The sequence below is a fragment of the Anolis carolinensis genome, unplaced genomic scaffold (assembly GCF_035594765.1).
Source record: "Anolis carolinensis isolate JA03-04 unplaced genomic scaffold, rAnoCar3.1.pri scaffold_9, whole genome shotgun sequence".
NCBI lineage: Eukaryota > Metazoa > Chordata > Lepidosauria > Squamata > Dactyloidae > Anolis > Anolis carolinensis.
The window spans coordinates 19,536,804-19,556,889 of record NW_026943820.1 but is presented as its reverse complement, the minus strand read 5'-3'; the positions used below and the strand labels follow the sequence as shown (position 1 = coordinate 19,556,889).

The 20,086-nt window shown below is 40.7% G+C and overlaps 1 long non-coding RNA gene across 1 annotated transcript in view; it reads left to right on the top strand.

Annotated features, from left to right (window-relative positions):
• LOC134293677 (uncharacterized) overlaps positions 1–18,978 on the top strand; it is a 37,386-nt gene extending 18,408 nt beyond the window's left edge. The window contains exon 2 of the long non-coding RNA XR_010000634.1: positions 18,250–18,978. This is a non-coding gene — a long non-coding RNA (uncharacterized LOC134293677). The remainder of the gene's footprint in view (positions 1–18,249) is intronic.
• Positions 18,979–20,086: the final 1,108 nt, after the last annotated feature.

Genomic DNA, 20,086 nt, shown 5'->3' with positions numbered 1-20,086 from the left:
GATGTGAAGTGCCTAGGAACGGACCTTTAACTATGAACAAGCAAATGGTATGTGTGAATAGCAATAGAAATGCAAAACTTGTGTGATGAGATGACAAGTTCCGTTTTAACTATACTCATTGGGGAACCACAGCAGGAGGAAAGATGTTGCCTGAAGCTGTAATGAGTTGATAGCCATATGCATGGTGGAGGGAGCGATTGGAATGTAATCTTTTTCTGGCTGGGAACCAGAAAAGAGATAAGATAAACTGGCCAAATGTGCACTCATTAGGCTGAGTGATAACTAGTATTATAATATGTATGCCATGCCAGCAAATCATTGTCTCTGTTTAACCCATTGTAGAAGAACTAGAGTTGGTATTCTGTTTCTTTTTCCAATCTTCCTTTGCAGTGTTGGTGTTATTGTTGTTGTCGAACTGTTGTTCTGAGCTTCAAGATGAAATGTCCAGTAAGGCACATGCTCTGCAACTGAATACAGAGTAGTTATGGTGCTCTAATTCCAGATTACAAATCCATAACTGCAGTACAGGATACCAAGCAATATTTCTAATGACTTCTAATATTTGGTATCATGGTTAGCGTTCCCAGATCTCAAAGAATTCCACAGGCTCCAAGTGAAGGGAGAACCTCAGAGTGAAAGGGTTAACATGAAATTATTTTTAAAACTATGTTTTCCTATATTGTGTTGTCGAAGGCTTTCATGGCCAGAATCACAGGGTTGTTGTATGTCTTTCGGGCTGTGTGGCCATGTTCCAGAAGCATTCTCTCCTGACGTTTCGCCCACATCTATGGCAGGCATCCTCAGAGGTTGTGAGGTATGGATAAACTAAGTCAGGAAAGGAAAGAATATATATCTGTGTAGAGTCCAAGGTGTGGCAAGAGTTCTTTGTCACTGGGAAGCCAGCATTAATGTTTCAGTTAATCACCCTAATTGGCACTGGAAATGTTTTGTCCCTTGCCTGGGGGCATCCTTTGTTCAGTCAAGTCCTCATTGTGTTGGTTCCCATCTACTGTTTTGATTTTGGAGTTTTGTAATACTGGTAGCCAGATTTTGTTCATTTTCATGGTTTCTTCCTTTCTGTTGAAGTTGTCCACATGCTTGTGGATTTCAATGGCTTCTCTGTGTAGTCTGACATGATAGTTGTTAGAATGGTCCAGCATTTTTGTGTTCTCAAATAGTATTCTGTGTCCAGGCTGGTTCATCAAATGCTCTGCTATGGCTGATTTCTCTGGTTGAATTAGTCTGCAGTGCCTTTCATGTTCTTTGACTCTTGTTTGGGCGCTGCGTTTGGTGGTCCCTATGTAGACTTGTCCACAGCTGCATGGTATCCGGTAGACTCCTGCAGAAGAGAGAGGATCCCTCTTGTCCTTCGCTGACCGTAGCATTTGTTGGATTTTCTTCGTGGGTCTGTAGATAGATGAACCAGCCTGGACACAGAATACTATTTGAGAACACAAAAATGCTGGACCATTCTAACAACTATCATGTCGGACTACACAGAGAAGCCATTGAAATCCACAAGCATGTGGACAACTTCAACAGAAAGGAAGAAACCATGAAAATGAACAAAATCTGGCTACCAGTATTACAAAACTCCAAAATCAAAACAGTAGATGGGAACCAACACAATGAGGACTTGACTGAACAAAGGATGCCCCCAGGCAAGGGACAAAACATTTCCAGTGCCAATTAGGGTGATTAACTGAAACATTAATGCTGGCTCCCAGTGACAAAGAACTCTTGCCACACCTTGGACTCTACACAGATATATATTCTTTCCTTTCCTGACTTAGTTTATCCATACCTCACAACCTCTGAGGATGCCTGCCATAGATGTGGGTGAAACGTCAGGAGAGAATGCTTCTGGAACATGGCCACACAGCCCGAAAGACATACAACAACCCTGTTTTCCTATATTGTTACTTGTTCCTGTAAGCTCCCCAAAGACTTCTTCACCTTGTTTTGTTCCATTGGTAAGTCTGCATTTTTTTTTTATTTCAATGGCACACTTTGAACAAACCTAGTTGATGCTTAATTGCATCATGTTTAAAGATATTACTAAACCCTATATGCTGTGATATTACCAGGTGCTCCTAGCAATCTTATTGAATTGTTTTTGGTGTTAGCTGCTTCGAGACTCTTTTTAGAGAGATAACGTTATATATAAATAATAATAATAATAATAATAATAATAATAATAATAATAATAATATATAATATATAATAATAAAATAAAAACCCTTGACAAAATTGAAGGAAAAGCTGATAAGGAGAAGACCTGGCTCTGGCTCACAAATGGGACCCTGAAGAAGGAGACAGAAGGCCTGATCCTTGCAGCCCAGGAGCAAGCCATCAGAACAAAGGCAATCAAGGCCAAATCAGTTGATGACCCAAAATGCAGACTGTGCAAGGAAACCGATGAAACCATTGATCATATCCTCAGCTGCTGTAAGGAAATAGCACAGACAGACTACAAACAGAGGCACAAATATGTGGCCCAAATGATCCATTGGAACTTATGCCTCAAGTACCACCTCCCAGCAGCAAAGAACTGGTGGGATCACAAACCTTCAAAAGTATTGGAAAATGAGCACACAAAGATACTGTGGGACTTCTGAATCCAGACTGACAAAGTTCTGGAACACAACACACCAGACATCACAGTTGTGGAAAAGAAAAAGGTTTGGATCATTGATGTCGCCATCCCAGGTGACAGTCGCATTGACAAAAAACAACAGGAAAAACTCAGCCGCTATCAGGACCTCAAGATTGAACTTCAAAGACTCTGGCAGAAACCAGTGCAGGTGGTCCCGGTGGTGATGGGCACATTAGGTGCCATGCCAAAAGATCTCAGCCGGCATTTGGAAACAATAGACATTGACAAAATTACGATCTGCCAACTGCAAAAGGCCACCCTACTGGGATCTGCACGCATCATCCGAAAATACATCACACAGTCCTAGACACTTGGGAAGTGTTCGACTTGTGATTTTGTGATATGAAATCCAGCATATCTATCTTGTTTGCTGTGTCATAATAAAATAACAACAACAACAACAACAACAACAACAATAAATTGAAGTTATTTGTAAATGACTATGCCTAAGAAGCATCTAAGACATATATAAAAGAAACAAAAATGAATTACATTTCCACCTGACCTCAGTATTCCTCCCCTGCCCCACTTCTGCATCTAACAAATTGGACTCGAGTCTTCAAAAGCTTGTGCCATGATGACTGTTAACCTTTTCAGGGACAAGAAAACTTTTTGTACTCTCTGAATAGTTTGGCTATTTTATTTCTGCTAATGAATTACCATCTTATATAGATTTGGCCTCAAAAACTATTGTTTTCTGTATTGTCTCAAAAGATTTATGAAGACAACTTCAGCAACTCAGTGTTTCTTCCCGAAAGTTCCTGTATGTAGGTAGACTGCCTAAATGATTCATGAAGAGCAGAATCAATAAGAGCAACCACTGATGCTGAAAATCTCTTTTGATGTGAAGTATCCCAGGCTGCCTTTGCAGTACTGGCCTAAAGTTCAAAATAAGCATCAAGTAAAGGAGATGGATGTTTAATTTTCAGGCAGCTTGCCCTCTTGACTGAGACACAATTTCCTGAAAAAGCATCTTTGCTTAGATTGATAAATAGGCAAGCCAAGAACGGGGGGCTCCACGTCCTCCACAGAGTGGAAAAATAAGAAATTTGCATAGCAAAGATGAGCAGCAAGATAATATGTTCTGCAAGTGGCATTTCTATCACTGTTGTCTCACAAACTACAAAAATATGGAGGATGAGCAGCTACGGATGAGCAGCCATGGCCTTCCCGATATTGTGGAACTGAATTCTGACTGACTTACTCCACTGAGGCCCCTTCTATACCGCAATATAAAATCCAGATTATCTGCTTTGAACTATATTATATGGAAGTGTAGGTTCAGATAATCCAGTTCAAAACAGATAATGTAGATTATCTGCTTTGATGATCTCTATTATATGGCAGTGTAGAAGGGGCCTCAGTCTGCCAGTCTTTATAACTAGTCCAGATATAAGACTTCTAAAATGCAAGCACCTCTGTTGTTCCACATCAATTGGCCAGTTCTAGCAGTTTTCCTTTTTGATAGAAATAGGAAATAGTCTCTCTGCTAGTTTATCAATCTGGTTGGTTTTTATGGCAGACAGTCAAAGTGTTGTTAAATTAAAAATATTATCACAAGAGGCTCTGAAAATGAGTATGGCCTCGCAAAGCCATCTAGGTTTGAGATGTTCCAAAAGTACTTGAGGAAATCTGTTGGGACTGCTGGGACTGGGTTGTTGTATGTCTTTCGGGCTGTGTGGCCATGTTCCAGAAGTATGATTTGTTTTGTTTTTTAAAAAGCAAAATGTTTATTAAGGGGTCCACTGAGAGTACAAACAATTTTCAAGTTTCTCACAGGGTGAAAATTCCCAAGAAGCACTGGCTTAAACCAATACTTATGTGAACAGTCAGCATAAGCAGCTGCTCAGGTGTGTAGGAGCCTTATTGCACAAAGCAGGTAATTCACAATTGCAGCTGGATAATTAATAATAATAATAATAATAATAATAATAATAATAATAATAATAATAACTTTATTTTTATACCCCGCCCCATCTCCCCGAAGGGACTCGGGGCGGCTTACATGGGGCCTTGCCCGATAAAACAGTCAAATATCAATAACACGGCAATAAAACAATTATCCCAATAAAAACATCAATATCAGTAAAAACAATCATTAAAATCGACATGAAGCATACAATATTAAAAACAGGAGACTAATTCATAGAACCCGGGCAAAGTGCAGAATGTGCCGAAATGGGGAAGGTAATTTCACAGTTGAAATTGACAATAAAATGCAGTATAACATTGGCAACACCTGAAGAATGGGGCTATTATAAAATGGGCAGATAGATCAATCCAACAACAAATTAAAGAAATTACACATTCTGATTGGGCTTACGGCATAATGTTGTCATACTGTTCTTCAGCTATTGTCACATGGGAGATAGTTTGAATTCTTTGTATAAACAAAAGAATGCCCACTCTTCTCTTTCCCACTTTTGTCATGCCATGATTGATTGTGAGAAAATTAAACTGCTCTGATTTAGAGTGGGCCAGGCAGTGAGTGCTTTAAATAGGAGATCCAGCCCAGTCTGTTGCTACAACAATATGACTCATACTTAGTCTTGCCCTCACTCTCACACACATGTACTGGTGTAGGATCAACCCATTCTTTCTACTATGATAGCTTGCATTTTATTTATTTATTTATTTACAGTATTTATATTCCGCCCTTCTCATCCCAAAGGGGACTCAGGGCGGATCACATTATACACACATAGGGCAAACATTCAATGCCCATAAACACATCAGAGACAGACAGACGCAGAGGAAATTTAACCTTCTTCTGAGGGGATGTTCGATTCTGGCCACAGGGGGGAGCAGCTGCTTCATCATCCACTCTGACAGCACTTCCTCATTCCAAGTCGTAAATTAGTTAAACTTGCCTCCCCACTTTTATAAGTGGTACCTTATTTCCTACTTGACAGATGCAACTATCTTTCGGGTTGCTAGGTCAGCAACAAGCAGGGGCTATTTTTTATTTTTAATTGACGGGTGCTCACCCCGCCACGGGCTGGCCTCGAACTCATGACCTCATGGTCAGAGTGATTTATTGCAGCAGGCTGCTCAACAGCCTGCGCCACAGCCAGGCCCCCACTAAATGGAAAAAAGAGGGCTTTATGTATTGTTGATAAAGCTTGACAATATATTTGAAATGGAATAATCCCTTTATAAGGTCTGAGCACTTCCTGCTACTACTGCAGCAGTTTCTGCTCCAAGATTGGGTCCAAAGCAGTGAGGCAGCAGTTAGGGATGTGTTTTATGACCTCTTTTGCCGGCAGTTGCTGACAAAAGGGAAGGCACGTGGGGCAGCTCGTGGTGCCCCGTGTGCCTTTCCTCCTTACCTATAGCTACTTGCTATTAAATATTGCTTCAGATTCTTGAAAAGTGGCTGGTTTCTATGCTGTATTCCTTGATATGTAATTACTTAGGATTGCATGCCTGGCAAATTAAGGCAAGAAATGATTTCATGTAAAATAATTCTGAGATTCTTTTTTTCCCGTGTCAGGAGCAACTTGAGTTGCTTCTGGAGTGAGAGAATTGGCCGTCTGCAAGGACATTGCCCAGGGGACGCCCAGATGTTTTGATGTTTTACCATCCTTGTGGGAGGCTTCTCTCATGTCCCCGCATGGAGCTGGAGCTGATAGAGGGAGCTCATCCATGCTCTCCCCGGGTGGGATTCGAACCTGGCAGCCTTCAGGTCAGCAACCCAACCTTCAAGTCACAAGGTTTTAATCCACTACTCCATCGGGGGATCCTAATTCTGAGATGATTTATGGACTTTGTTCTATGTCCCATGTCTCAGACACATAGGCAAGTCAGCTCTTGATCTTGTCCTTCAACAAAAGAGAAATTTTCCCCAGATCTCACCAGAACTCATTATTTTGGTGACAGCATTGGAGAACCAGTAAGATATGCTGCAGATGTTGCTGGACTGCAACCCCCAGCATTGCCTTCCTTTAGCTGTGCTGGCTGTGTCCAATGTGTCAAAGCAAGTGATCAAAATTTGCCATTATGATCTCTCTACCCACTCCCTAGACTTCTGTCTTTTAATGTATCTGTCTTTTGAGAAGGCTTGTATTCAAGCAAGATTTTGCCATATTTAGCTTAAATGCCTGAACAACTAATTGAGGGCAAGTCCACCCACACTTGCTCTGACTAACCATTTTATAAAACATGAGTAACCATTTTACAATTAAATTCACAGGAACATCAACTCCCTTTCACTCTCAGTCCCCTTTTCCCTTCCAGAATTTATACTTCCAATGCAGATTTCAAAGTTTGGGAAGAGAGCTGTAGAAATAGATGATAGATCGCACTGAACTTTGAAGCCTGCTTCTTGGCTCACAGGGTGTGAACAAATTATTTAAGACAAATTATGGTGCTGTCTGATTCATACTCCATGTTTGGAATAAATGTTGACGTTCTACAGTTGGAGTTTGTTTCTTAGAGAAGATACCTTGGAGATTTCTTATTTTGCTGCTGCATTGCCTAGCTTTGGTTCTTTGATTGTATCACAGTACTGTGGTCTCCTTTGCTGTCTGTGGCATTTTATTATAATCTCTTCAACCAAAGGGACCAAAATTTTATTTATTTATTTATTTATTTACAGTATTTATATTCCGCCCTTCTCACCCCGAAGGGGACTCAGGGTGGATCACATTACACATATAAGGCAAACATTCAATGCCTTAACATAGAACAAAGACAAGACAAACACAGGGCTCTGAGCTGGCCTCAAACTCATCACCTCCTGGTCAGAGTGATTCATTGCAGCTGGCTACAGCTGGTTGATCAACAGCCTTCGCCACAGCCCGACCAACAGCTCAGCTCAGCCCTTGACAGTTTTCAATTAAAGAATTATTAAGAATCATAGATTTAAAAGAGATAAATAAACATTTTCTGCTATTCTTATTGGGAGGAAATGCAATCAGTGCTACCATCCTTGTTTTCTTCTTCCTGTTCTCATGTGTGCTGCTGCTGCTCAGTCGTTTAGTCATCTCCGACTCTTCGTGACCTCATGGACCAGTCCACACCAGAGCTCCCTGTCGGCCGTCACCGCCCCCAGTTCCTTCAAGGTCAAGCCAGTCACTTCAAGGATACTGTCCATCCATCTTGCCCTTGGTCGGCCTCTCTTCCTTTTGCCTTCCATTTTCCCCAGCATCGTAATCTTTTCCAAGCTTTCCTGTCTCCTCATGATATGGCCAAAATACTTCAACTTTGCCTCCAATATCCCTCCCTCCAGTGAGCAGTCAGACATTATTTCCTGGAGGATGGACTGGTTGGATCTTCTTGCGGTCCAAGGCACTCTCAGGATTATCCTCTAGCACCAGAGTTCAAAAGTGTCTATCTTCCTTTGCTCAGCCTTCCTTATGGTCCAGCTCTCGCATCCATAGGTTACTATGGGGAATACCATTGCTTTGACTCTGCGGACCTTCGTTGCCAGTGTGATGTCTCTGCTCTTCACTATTTTGTCAAGGTTGGCCATTGCTCTCCCCCCAAGAAATCTTCTGATTTCCTGGCTGCAGTCTGCATCTGCAGTGATCTTCACACCTAGAAATATAAAGTCAGTCACTGCCTCCACGTTTTCTCCCTCTATTTGCCAGTTATCAATAGGTGTACCCTGTTTCCCTAAAAATAAGACATCCCCAGAAAATAAATATAAGGCATCCCTCGAAACTAAGACCTAGTAAAGTTTTTGTTTGGAAGCATGCAGGATCGGTAAATGTACATACTATAGATTGTTGTACATGGAAATAAAGGTAGTAACAAGAAATAATAATAATAATATAATAACTTTATTCTTGTTTCCCACCTCCATCTCCCAGAAGGGACTCAGGGCAGCTTACACAGGGACAAGCCCAACAACAACATAAATTTACATACAAACAGAAATTTAAAACAGTAAATTTTAAAACAGTATAGCAATAAAATATAATATAGAAATTCTTGAAAGGATTCACAGTTTGGTTATGCTATTTTGTGATGACAACTACTGTACAGTAGATAATAAATTTTCATTTTTAAAAATTCAACCATAAATGTGAATTCGTCTTTGTGGAAAAATAAGACATCCCCTGAAAATAAGACCTAGCGCATCTTAGGGAGCAAAAATTAATATAAGACACTGTCTTATTTTTGGGGAAACAGGGTAGTTGCCATGATCTTGGTTTTCTTGACGTTTAACTGCAACCCAGCTTTTGCACTTTCTTCTTTCACCTTGGTGATAAGGCTCCTCAGCTCTTCCTCACTTTCGGCCATCAGAGTGGTATCATCTGCATACCTAAGGTTGTTAATGTTTCTTCCAGCGATTTTAACTCCAACCTTGGATTCGTCAAGCCCCGCATGTCGCATGATGTGTCTGCATACAAGTTGAATAGGGAGGGTGAAAGTATGCAGCCCTGCCGCACTCCTTTCCCAATCTTGAACCAGTCTGTTGTTCCGTGATCTGTTCTTACTGTGGCTACTTGGTCTTTATACAGATTTCTCAGGAGACAGACAAGGTGACTTGGTATCCTCATACCACCAAGAACATGCCATAGTTTATTATGATCCACACAGTCGAAGGCTTTAGAATAGTCAATAAAGCAGAAGTTCTCATGTGTAGACATACTGTATATTGTCAACCCAAAGTGTGCCCAGTCAGAAAAGTGACTACTTAAGCATCTGTTCTGTTATGATTCTTGCATCTGCCATGAGCCAACAAATGTTATGTGGAATGCAGACTTACTACCTGGATGGTTTAGCCAAGAATTCCTTCCTTAGGCGATCCCTCGTAGTTTGAGGATGATGGTCCTCCATTTCTTGGAAGATGCCTGTGCATGATTTTTTTTAATGTGTGGAGGTCGGTTCACAGCCGGTCAACACACAGTCTTCACAGATTGAGGTCCCAGCAGTGGTGTGATTAACACAACGAGAGTGGCTTCTCAGTCTGTTGCAGCCTTCTTCCGCCTTCACAGCCATTGTAACACGTATCAAGTTATCCTCCGCCTGCTCCGCCATTGAAGTCTTTGGGTCTTCGGATTGTGCTTGGTCTGGATCCTCCCCTGTGGCCACTCCTGAGAGTGTGTGACTCCCGTGGTTGTGCCCTCAGGTTCATTGGAACACACAAGCCCCCTCACCATGTCAAGGTGACAATCCATCGAGGGGGTTAGCCAAGAATAGTCAACAATGGGCAACGACAGGGAAACCTATTGGTTTCATATTCTTTTCATACTCATTCTTAAATCTCAAAATCTTTTTATCCTAAATATTACATTTGTGAATGTTAGTATATTTTTTACAAATCAGCTGAAATGGAATTCTCCACTATTTGAAGCAGTCAATTTCAATAGATAAAACTTGAACAAGACCCTTGGAAAATCATGGAGAGAGGTCCAAGCACAGAGATGTGAGGGAGGTACTTTGAATTGATGCCTTCCTTTAGAATAGATATGATAAGCAGCCCTTATGATTGGTGCAACACACCACGGGAGCAATCTCTGTCACAAAGGAGAATTGCAACAGGGGCTTATTTATTTATTTACAGCATTTATATTCCACCCTTCTCACCCCAAAGGGGACTCAGGGCAGATCACATTACACGTATAGGCAAACATTCAATGCTTTTTAACATAGAACAAAGACAAGACAAACATAGGCTCCGAGTGGGCCTCGAACTCAGAGTGATTCATTGCAGCTGGTTGCAGCTGGCTTGCTCTCCACCCTGCGCCACAGCCCGGGCCCTGTGACGTTCTGTTTCTGCCCCTCACACCTGGCTTTGCTTTTTGAATGGGGGTGCCAACAGCAGCCTTTCACTTTCTGAGCAGCAACTTACTGAGCAGTAAGTGAGGACTGGGATGGTTGGAACAGAATTCATTGCACAACAGCATAGTTAACAGTGATTAAACTTCATCCTTAAGGAATCAAAACAAACTTTGGGGAGGTGTTTCTCTCATGCATACACACACAAACAGAGATTCTAAAAACCAGAAGGGACTGCCATCAATGCTCTTCTTGAAGGAGCCTTCCAAATTATTTCTGGTTCCTCGTGTTTCCAGGGGACTATAGTGAAAACACAAGCAGTTTAATCTTTCAGGGATATAGACAAAGGCAGCCTTGACTGTCCTACCTCAGAAGGCTGGAAGTGCTGGCACACCGCTTTGTCAAAGGAGATTATCCATCACTTGGACAATAATTCTGTGTCTGCAGCTCTCAAATCCAATTTTTTATCTATTTTTACTTCCAAGTGCTTTAATTGTGCTAATTGAGTCCTCCAACTAGGGTTTATAGCCTGAAAGCTATTGCTCGTCTTTCATGAAATGAATTAATTGGATATATAAATCCATCCTCTTCTGTAGCAAGAGAGGAGGGCAAGGAGAGAGAAAAAAGAAAGAGTTGTTCTTCAAGCTGCTTTCTTTCTACATTTGAAATATTTTCATCTCACTCTCCAGAGCTCACAGCACCATTTATCACTGTGCCTTTCAATTGCTTTGAGCTGAAGGGACTGACCCTTCATCTATTCATTTATTTAAATGCCACCGAACCTTTTCAAAGCTGCTGCCCCATAAGTAGCCACACTTACAGTAAATCAGGCTTTGTGAAAAAGTTGCTGACCTTGTTTTGTGAGATAACACCTCCTCCCCGCCCTTTAAGATGAAACTTTTAATCGAAGTATTGCCCAATGCATTCCCAGAACTTTTGATTGGGTGACATGTAAGGAGAGGACAGAAGGGTAGCATGGGTTCAAAGGTGGCATATGAGTAAGCAGTGCTAGATTTCACATGTATGTAGTATGCATCTTCAAATTCCCTATTGACAGACAGGAATTTCATAGAGTTTTCATAGGGTAGGGAATAGTGAGGTAGTTTTGCCAGTTCCTCCCTCTAAAATACAGGGTTTTGAAAAAGAACTCCCTAGTTTTAATGTGTTTTAACTTGAACTAGGAAGTTATTTTTCAAACACCCTGTATAGCCTACAGAACCTGGTATTATTAGTCTCCCATCCAAATACTAACCAGGGCTGGCCCTACTCAAGTTCCAAGATCAAACAGGACCCAGTGCCTTTAGGGTATACAGGCTCAATGTGTTGTGTGTCTTTCCAATTTGTGACAGCCCCAAGGTGAACCTATTGTGGGGTTTTCTTGTCAGGACATGGCAAAACTACAAAATAAAAACAAGCCAACGAATGAATCCAACGATGCAGGCTCATTTTGAAGGTTCAAATTCCACAATGAATTCCCTACTGCTAAAATCAGACGATGACAAAATCAGAATGTTCCTGGCACAGCTGGCAAGGAAACAGTCTAGAAAAGAATTACCCTAATCTGAACAAATCTGTTCTGAAGAACTCATAATTTTGCTCCCAAAGATGCTCTAGGTCTTATTTTCAGGGGATGTCTTATTTTTCCATGAAGAAGAATTCACATTTATTGTCGAACAAAAAAATGAACATTTATTATATACTGTACAGTAGTTGTCATCACAAACCAGGATAACCAGACAAACTGTGAATCCTATCAAGAATTTCTTGTTACTACCATTATTTCCATGTACAACATTCTATGGTACGTACATTTACCGATCCTGCATGCTCTGGTGTTCTGTTCGGCGAGCATGCTTCCAAACAAAAACTTTGCTAGGTCTTACTTTTGGGGGAGGCCTTATATTTATTATCTACTTTTAACTGGATTATATGACCGGGCTGTGGCGCAGGCTGGATAGCAGCCAGCTGCAACAAATCACTCTGACCAAGAGGTCATGAGTTCGAGGCCAGCCCGTGCCTGCATCTGTCTCTGTCTCTGTTCTATGTTATGGCATTGAATGTTTGCCTTATATGTGTGCAATGTGATCCGCCCTGAGTCCCCTTCGGGGTGAGAAGGGCAGAATATAAATACTGTAAATAAATAAATGACAGTGTAGACTGATATGGATTATCTGTTTTAATAATTTAATTATTTGCTGGATTATATGTCAGTGTAGAAGGGGCCTAACTCAGTAGGAGGAAGAGCAGAGGGGGAGGATATTACCCTTCCTAGTCAATTCAGGCGAACACAAACTGCTGCGGCCTCTTCTAGCTTGTTTGCCTTTCCACATTAATAGCTTCTGTCATCTTGAGCACACTCTGATGTTGCTTGAGCACATGTGTGAGCTCTCATCTATGAGGTGTTGGAGCATATGGAGATGATGGTCCTTCAGCCTAACCATGCTTACATAGGATTTCAACAATCACAGTAAATACCCAAATTTGTACAGTGTTCCCTCACTACTTCGCGGTTCACTTTTCGCGGATTTGCCATTTCGCGGTTTTTCAATAAACTCTAAAAGACTATTATGAATCATAAAAAATGACAATTTACAGCCCAAGGAAGGGAGGAAGGAGAAGCCAAAGGGAGAAAAAAGAAGTCCAAGCTGCAACAGGGGGAGAAGGAGGTGATTTATCAACACATGATAGGTTGACAAAGACTTAAAATAGTGTATAACTACTAAAATAATGTATAAATATTAAAATAAATATAGTGTCCCTATATTTAGGTTGACAACTTAGGTTGACAAAGACTTAAAATAGTGTATAACTACTAAAATAATGTATAAATATTAAAATAAATATAGTGTCCCTATATTTAGGTTGACAACTTAGGTTGACAAAGACTTAAAATAGTGTATAACTACTAAAATAATGTATAACTATTAAAATAAATATAGTGTCCCTACTTTGCGGATTTTCACTTATTACGGGGGGGTCCTGGAACCTAACCCCAGCGATAAGTGAGGGAACACTGTAATCCAATGCCAGGAATGGGGAAAATACAGCTTTCCAGATGCTATTGGACCACTGGCTGTCAGCTCAGGCTAACAAAATGAAAAGCATCTTTTTCACCCCCTGAAAAATAGAATGTAAGAACACATAATTGAAGAAGCCAAAAGGCTTAATTTCAATGATTCTTTTTAAAAACATTGAAGTCTCATCACCTTCTGCCCTTATCCTGCCACATGTTTCTGGAAAAATCCACATTAATCACAGCAAAGACAAGATAAAGATGCTTCTCCTTCTCCTGCTTCCCTTTGCCAGCCTAATGATAGCCCATCCCCACCCCCTTTAATATCATTTTATAGATGATGTGCTGTCACTATGGGAAAAAGATTGAAATTGCAATTGTGAGACATAGACTTCATCAATGCCAGCATTGCTGATTTGTTATTCTGACAGTTCGGTCCTTTGACCTTGAAACAGCATGTTTGCCACCAAAGCTTATTCCAAAAAACCCCATTCAAAATGTTATTGCACTTAAGTGTTGTCTGCTTAATGAGATGCAAGCAAGAATGCAACTACTGAGATCTAAACTCAATCTCATCTGTTTCTAGAGCCCAGTGGGTCAAGTGTAGATTAAACTCAAGAGCTGCTATAGCTTTTCTTATTATTTATTCAATAATGTCAAGTTTGGTGCTTCGGTGGATAGATTACAAAGTCTTATTTCAAACTCTTTATTCCCAGGCAGCGAGAGTCCTGGATGCCAGCCACATCTCACATGGTGGAAAAGGCACCAAAGTGAGGCTGACACAAATAGCTCAGTGACTCCAGCTGAAATGCAAATGTTTGTCAGTAGGCAGCTCCTTTTTAAGTTCAAAACTTAGCAAACAATGCATGTCCTGTTCCTTCACCTCAAAGCAAAATGAAATAACAATCTGCTGAGAAAGGAGGCAATGTCCATCCCATTGGCTTGGCAGCCAGGACCAGCGGTAACTGTCCTTTTCATGCAAATGAAAAAAACCCGTTCCAGCCTTTGCTCGAGGCTTTGTCTGACATGATGCCTCTCTTTTCAAAGAGTTTCAAACAGAATTCAAGACCCAACTCATGCATGCTAAACAAAGCAAGTGGAATGATACTATTCCTTCAAGGCTACTTGCCACTGGAGACATTTTCTAGATACAAAACTATAGAAATAGAACTCCAGGAGACTAAGTATATAGTAGCTCATTGACCGAAACATCTTTTCAGCAAATGTATATGCAGCTATTACTATGATAAAGCAGAGTATGCAGGTAAAGCCCAATAATCACAATATATGTACTTCACTGCAATCTATCTATTATGCCATAATAATAATAATAATAATAATAATAATAATAATAATAATAATAATAATAATAATAATAAGGTAAAGGTTTCCCCTGACGTTAAGTCCAATCATGTCTGACTCTGGGGGTTGGTGCTCATCTCCATTTCTAAGCCGAAGAGCCGGCGTTGTCCGTAGACACCTCCAAGGTCATGTGGCTGGCATGACTGCATGGAGCGCCGTTACCTTTCCACCGGAGCAGTACCTATAGATCTACTCACATTGGCATGTTTTCGAACTGCTAGGTTGGCAGGAGCTGGAGTTAACAGCGGCTGCTCAGGCCGCTCCCGGGGTTTGAACCTGGGACCTTTCGGTCTCCAGCTCAGTGCTTTAATGCATTCGCCACAGGGGCTCAATAATAATAATAATAATAATAATAATAATAATAATAATAATAATGACAATAATAATAATAATAATAATAATAATAATAATAATAATAATAATAATAATAATAATAATGACAAAATTACGATCTGCCAACTGCAAAAGGCCACCCTACTGGGATCTGCACGCATCATCCGAAAATACATCACACAGTCCTAGACACTTGGGAAGTGTTCGACTTGTGATTTTGCGATACGAAATCCAGCATATTTATCTTGTTTGCTGTGTCATAAAATAATAATAATAATAATAATAATAATAATAATAATAATAATAATAATAATAATGCCTCAAGTACCACCTGCCAGCAGTAAAGAACTGGTGGGATCAAAAATCTGCAAAAGTATTGGAAAATGAGCATGCAAAGATACTGTGGGACTTCCGAATCCAGACTGACAAAGTTCTGGAACATAACACACCAGACAACACAGTTGTGGAAAAGAAAAAAGTTTGGATCATTGATGTTGCCATCCCAGGTGACAGTCGCATTGATGAAAAAAGGGAAAACTACTCAACACCTTCTTTACCTCAGTCTTCTCTCAAAAGGTTAACAGAGCTCAACCTGGGGATAATGGTGCAGATAAAACAATAGGGCAGTGGTTCTCAGTCTGTGGGTCCCCAGGTGTTTTGGCCTACAACTCCCAGAAATCCAAGCCAGTTTGCCAGCTGTTAGAATTTCTGGGAGTTGAAGGCCAAAACATCTGGGATCTCTCAGGTTGAGAACTACTGCAGTAGGGGAAACACAGTACAGAATAGGTAAAGAGGCAATATAGGAATATCTGGCTACGCCAAATGAATTCAAATTTCCAGGGTCAGATTAACTATATTTGGGTAATTAAAAGAACTTGCAGAAGTAATTTCAGAACCACTGGCAATCATCTTCAGAAAACCTATACGTCATAAATAGGGCAGAACCTATGAAATAGTACCAGAGCCGGTCCAATGATGAGGCGAATTAAGCGGTTGCTTGGGGCGCAAAACATATGGGGGCGCAGTCGAGACTGCTTTTTCCTGATGATTTCTTGTAAAACTTGATGTTTTGGTGCTTAATTTGTAAAATCTTAATGTAATTTGATGTTTAATAGGCTTTTCCTTAATCCCTCCTTATTATCCAACATTTTTGCTTATCCAACGCTTTTATTTTTCAGTGATTGTTTTGGGGGGGGGGGTGCCAAAATTCTGTTCGCCTACACTTGAAAATTACCTAGGGCCGGCTCTGAACAGTACACATTTATATCAGTACGATTCCTCTTTAGCTGCTGTGGTAACATGTTATGAAATTCTGGTTGGTACAGTGTTTAGACTTCTCAGTCAGATAATCCTGTAGCAGTTCAAGTGGAATAACAATACTGTAATTATAGAATGTACACTGATCCTTGGTCTTCTAAGTGAAATCCACTGGCATAGGACCATTACCATGTTATTAGTACTGTGAATGTTTTTTTTAAAAAAAATTCGATTTTGCACATCCCCTTAAGCGTGGATATTTGTTATGATTAGGACTGATTTGTTTGCTGCATATATTATCACCACACTGACCTATCATCACAATGGAAGTGAGTGCCAGTTTTGTTTTGTTTTGTTTCCCTAAATGTGAAGAAAAGAATAGTATTCTTCTTGCAAACAAATCTGTCAATCAGTCTCTCTATGCCTGAGTTTAAACAGATTGTTTATCCAAAAGCAAATTCTCCCCATCCCTCTCACCCCTTTACCTTGGTAAATTGCATTACAATTCACAGAAACATTTGCTCCAGCTAGAAGATCCCAGCTTAGCAGGACCAGCTTAGCAGGATTCTACAGATGGATGGATAATTACAGTTCAGCTTACTGCTTATCACTACACCATTAGTCAAACAGTCTTAATAAATCATTGACATTCTGTCAGCATTTTGTAGTTCGTTCAGGAGGGGACATTTTCCAGAATATCACTAGGATCATGGCGGAGGCTCCAGTGGCGCAGTGGGTTAAACCCTTGTGCTGGCAGGACTAATGACTTGAAGGTTGGGTTGCTGACCTGAATGTTGCCGGTTCGAATCCAACCCAGGGACAGCGCAGATGAGCTCCCTCTATCAGCTCCAGCTCCACGCAGTAACATGAGAGAAGCCTCTCACAAGGATGATAAAAACATCAAAACATCTGGGCATCCACTGGGCAACGTCCTTGCAGATGGCCAGTTCTCTCACAACAAAAGCGACTTGCAGTTTCTCAAGTGTTTTCTGACATGGAAAAAAAAATAGAATCACACATTCACTCCTTGAGCTCCCTCCAAATACCAAATTGTGTTTCAAATTATATTTCTTCGGAGAATCAGTTTTGTTCTGCTGCTCATTTTGGATTGTAGCCATGTCCTACTGATATTTAAAAACATCCTGGGGAATAATAGAAAAGTAACATTTCCTCTCATAAAAAAATGTGTAAATAAATAAGGCATCATTAATTGGCAAAAGGAAAAGTTCTTACAAAGAAGGCCCACATGAGGTAGAAGATGCCTCCTACCCACCCTGAATGGCACATATCTTTCTCAAAACCAGCCAAGTTATTCTGGCACACAAAGCAGGAAATCCCACAAGTACCTCTCCTTATCTCTGGCAATAAAAATACAGGGGTAATGAATTAAATAGAAAAAAAAGATAATTTGCTGATTTCTCATAGCAAACCTGTTTAAAAATATATGTGTATTAAGAGAATTCTAGAGAACTTGCATGGTGTAGTGGTTAGACCACGGTTCAAATACCTACTTCGCCTTGTAAATCAATATGATCTTTGGAAAGTTACCCTCTCTCAGTTTCAGGAGATGGTGATGCAAGCCTCCCTCTCTGGATTGATTTTTGCCAATAAAGCCTTAGAGCAACCATGGACAAACTTCAGTCTTCCAAGTGTTTTGGACTTCAACTTCCACAATTCCTAACAGCCAGTAAGCTGGCTGGGATTTCTGAGAGTTGAAAGGCAGGCATCGGCCAAAGTTTGCCCATGCCTGCCTTAGAGTCAACATATGTTGCATGAGTGATCACTTGTGATCGAGTGTTAGATCCCAGCCAGCCAGGGCAGTGGTTCAGGACTTGCACTTTGACACAGATATTGCTGAGGATTATACTGACATTCACCCTCCACGGAGGGGCCTTTACAGTTGCAGGTGCCAGAAGATATTGGCTCTGGAGACTTACTAATTGGAGAAGATTCTTCTATTCCTCCCTCGCAGATAGAGCCAGATGTTGCTGAGACGCCTGGGAAAGGGGTTTTTAATCATAGAGATTTTGTAAATAGAGAAAGAAGTGTAAAACAAGGAATCCGCCGGAGCCAGAGACTGGCAAATAGATGGGATAATGGTTAGCGTTCCCTTTGGAAAGTTTTGGGAGTTTGTACTCCCTAAATTCTGAACATCCCAGAATCTGTTAAAAGTGTTTTGCTCGGTAGATTTCCTTGCGGTGTCAATGTTGCTTTCTTGGAGAGAGGTTTCTCCGTTTCCAGCTCCTGTTTCCAAGCCAAGTATTCCAGTTTCCAGTCGGGCCGTGCCGTGCCGTGACTCTCGAGTAGACCTTGACTTTACTTCAGTTGTTATTCCTTGTTCCTGTTTCAAGTTTGCCTCAGCGTTGACAACTTTGCTGCCTTGATTGCTACAAAGTTTTTCCAGTGGATTGAACTCTGTTTCCTGCCAGCCTTGTTTCCCTGTTTTAACTCATGTACTTTGATTTCTTGGGAGAGCTATCGAGTTCTCATTGTGGATTATAATATCGGACCTTTCCCTTTACCCTTTTGGAACCATCATTGACTTTCTAAAAATAACTATTCCTTACTCAGACTTTATACCTAATTTCCTTTGGATTTATAATTGCTTTAATAAAGATATAGTATGTTATATTGGCTCTTGTCTGGTTTTTGAGTGCTCACGCTGCCTTGGGGTGCAACATCGAGGATTATTGTCTTCCAGAGGTAGAATCTTGGAGGTGGATCCATAAATGATTATTCTGGTCCACATGGTTGCAAAAATGAGTAAGATTCAGCCATTCCTTTAGACCACGCATGGGCAAACCTTGGCCTTCAAGGTGTTTTGGACTTCAACTCCCATAATTCTTAACAGCCAGTAGGCTGTTAGAAATTGTGGGAGTTGGAGTCCAAAACACCTGGAGGGCTAAAGTTTGCCCATACCTGCTTTAGACACTACAGTGTTCCCTCACTACTTCGCAGTTCACTTTTCGTGGATTCACTGTTTTGCGATTTTTCGATAAACTCTAAAAGACTATTATAAATCATAAAAAATTACCAATTACAGCCTAAGGAAGGGAGGAAGGAGAAGCCAAAGGGAGAGAAAAGGAACCCAAGCAGCAACGGGAGGAGAAGGAAGTGATTTATCAACACACAATTGGTTGATAAAGACTTAAATTAGTGTATAACTACTAAAATAATGTATAAATATTAAAATAAATATAGTGTCCCTACTTCACGGATTTTCACTTATTGCGGGTGGTCCTGGAACCTAACTCCAGCGATAAGTGAGGGAACACTGTATAACCTGAATTTAACTCCTCCCAACACAGATATATAACCTCTTCACATATAAATGCTTTGGGTATTTTCATGCCAGAACAACCTGACTGGGAACAGGTCCCTAACAGCCAACTCTAACCAGGAGTGTTGCTGTCAGGAGTGTAAATTAAGTCAACAGAAAGTGCAAGGAAGATAAGAAAATGGGCTCATTGGCCAGAATCCATGTAGGGACACGTGCATACAGAAGTTAGCCTATGCATATGGAACAAAAAAAATCATCGTATAAGTGGAGTTGCACAGACAACATGTGTTCATCTGTGTCTTGACTTTGCTAGTTGTGCATTGTGCATGATGATTATAATTTGCTTTGTGATTCCATATCCTACATGTTTCATTATGGCTATGCATCCTATACTTTGCATTGGAGTTCTGCCCATATATTGTTCAATAGAACACAGTTATTGACATGTATTTTGTCA